Raw genomic sequence first — 2,987 nt, 5'->3', positions numbered from 1 at the left:
GAAGTTGGACCAAGTTTAAAATGGGTCAATAGGAAGATCAAATAATAAGGTGTTAGATTTTAACTTAACTGCATCTGTAACAATCCAGTTTTCACTACATTCTGCTTGATAGCAAACAATTCCTAAGTTTGGTCTGTGGTCAGATGAGAGTCACTGGGAGCTCAGCCCACGTATCTTTTATCTTTTCCCTTCACTCTTTTTTCTTTTTCGTAAAACAACTCTCACTCTCATTGCTACTGTGTCAGTGGGGCCTCATAGCATCTCTGTGGGATAGGGTAGAAATGGCCCTATGATTTTAGGAGATTGTAACTCTTTATAGGATTAGAAAGCCTCATCTTTACCACACACACCAGCTGGTAGTTTTGAAATGGGAATCTTGTGGATTGCAGGTCAATGCATAATTACTTACCACCAGGGAACTGAACTTTAAAATGGGTCAAAATGGAAATCAAATGATAATGTATTACTTTTTAACTGAACTACATTGACCATAATCAACTTTACAATGTTCTCTGTCTAATAGAAATGCTACTCACATCGTTTCCAGTATCCCAGCAACACACAAGTCACCTCAGGAAACAAGTAGTGACTTGTCTTGTGTTATATCTTGTCTTAAGTATATACACCACAGACTAACTTATGGAAAATACAGACAGACTGCTCCATAGAAGTGAGAACAGCCTGAGAGATAATATAGAGACAGGCTCTTATCTTATGAAGTTAACGGGTTCAAGAACGGCACAATAAACAATGTGAAAACTTACATATACGAAAAAGGATATATGCAGTTGAGGTGCCGGGGACCCTGCAGTATAGACTCTCCAGGGCCCAGTGCTTTATTGGAGGCAGATTTAAATACATCCCCTACACATAACCTGCACCATGTGACAGGTTATTGCAAAGGGACAGTTTACAATTATTTGATGGTACAGACAGGAAGGGAGGACAAGGCTTGACATATGAAGTAACTGATAAGTTTGCAGACTGCTGCTTCTACAGTTTTACCAGGGAACCTGAAGCAAAGTGTGTGTTCTATCTGAGGCAGAAAGACAGACCAAGTTGCTACAAGACAGATCATCATCCTTTCCCACGGGCCGTGAACCGTGGACGGCGGTGATCCTGTCCCATTTGCCTAAGCAGCAAGCAGCATTGCTCCCATCATGGCCAAATTTCCAGTCGTAGAGAAGGAAATCAGGCATTGCAAACTAAGGGCTCGGGTCAAAGAGGAAGCCCTCAGTGAGTCAGGCTAGTGGGTTCAACTACAGGAACATTTGTGAGGATGGCACAAGGAGAAGGCAGTATTTCATGCTGCTGGACATCGGTGGCTAGAAGGGAAACCTGCCTAATACTCCTGAAAGCAAGAACAATATAATACCAAATGGACAGTCCACCCAAAAGAAAGTGTATATAAAACTGTTTTAACCCTGGCTAAAATGGGGAAAGTGCATAAAGAATTTCTAGACCTGTGGGCCGCAACCCCTTTGGGGGTCGAATGACCCTTTCACAGGGGTCGCCTAATTCATAACAGTATCAAAATTACAGTTATGATGTAGCAACAAAAATAATTTTGTAGTTGGGGTCACCACCACATGAAGGACTGTATTAAAGGGTTGCGGCATCAGGAAGGTTAAGAATCGCTGTGCTAGACTTCCCAATTTGATGAATGCTGGATGAACTCCTGAAGCAAATACCCTGAGATCGCCTTTAAATCTTGTACCACATGAAGTCATCCTCAAACCAAGCAGTAATATAACTTTCCTAGTAAAACACGGTCTGTTTGTGTATTACGCTGTTTGAAGAACTGTCTATGGCATGAACTTACAACAGCAATAGAAAAATTAGATAGGAACTTCAGGGACTGTGCATGTATGTCAATGAGGGAAAAGCAACACAAAAAGAGCATGAGAAAGAATGGGCACCCTGAAGAATTTAAACCTTCTCCTTAAATGGTACTTGTAGAAGTTTAGTTATATGAAGTCTCAATAAAAGTAAATTAAAATAAACATATTTTAATTTTTTTCAACATAAATAGGAAAAATACAGGAAGGTATACTTCAAAATATCATAATTGATTATTGCAGGATTATGGATTTCTCTAAGGACTTATTTCCTTAGTGTAATTTTAAAGGAAGCTTGTGATAGTTTGTTAGTTATGAATTGTATTTATCTAAAACAACATTACCTGTAGATCAACCTTCAGTTTTTATTATGGTTGAAATTCAAACATAAGATTCTACAGCAGAAGGACACCATGATCCTTGGTCTCCTGGAATAGATTCATCTAATTCTCCTACTAAGTTCTCACTTCGTATATTAGCAAAGTGATTCAGAATTGTCTTATGTCATTTATTACATTGATGTTCTTTAAAATTGTGCATTCAATAATAGCTATTAAAATTTACAGTTATGCTTATTCTCTTTCCTCAATATCATCGTGTCATGAGAAAGAATGTTTAGGAAGGAAATTTCATTTGATGAAGTATAAAGTTAAGTATGTAAGGTTTTAATAATTTGATTTTTATTTTGAATTTTAGATACTCAGCTATACAATAGTAACATCTGACATATTAAAATTAAATTAAAAACAAACAAACAGTGAAGTAATGCATTCTGCTTCATAATCTCTTGGTCTAAAACAATGTGTATTTTTTGTTTAATTACAAATCATTACAAACAGAAATTTTACCAAATATTTTGCCCTATATATAATGATTCAATATTTTCACAACTTTCCAAGATAGCTTTCCCCTCAATAAAAGGTGGCATTTATCCAAAGACACTGATATATAGTTTCTATCTGATATATTCAGGTCAATGCTTTCAGGATGGTTTACAATTCAATGTAAAGAAGACCAAAATCCTTACAACTGGGCCAATAAATGACATCATGATAAATGAAGTAAAGTTTGAAGCTGCCAAGGATTCTGTCTTGCTAGAATCCACAAACAACACGCATGGAAGGAGCAGTCAAGAGGTCACAACATGAG

The sequence above is a fragment of the Tenrec ecaudatus genome, chromosome 2 (genome assembly GCF_050624435.1).
Source record: "Tenrec ecaudatus isolate mTenEca1 chromosome 2, mTenEca1.hap1, whole genome shotgun sequence".
Classification (NCBI taxonomy): domain Eukaryota; kingdom Metazoa; phylum Chordata; class Mammalia; order Afrosoricida; family Tenrecidae; genus Tenrec; species Tenrec ecaudatus.
The sequence above is the reverse complement of the archived record's forward strand: the minus strand, read 5'-3'. Positions refer to the sequence as shown.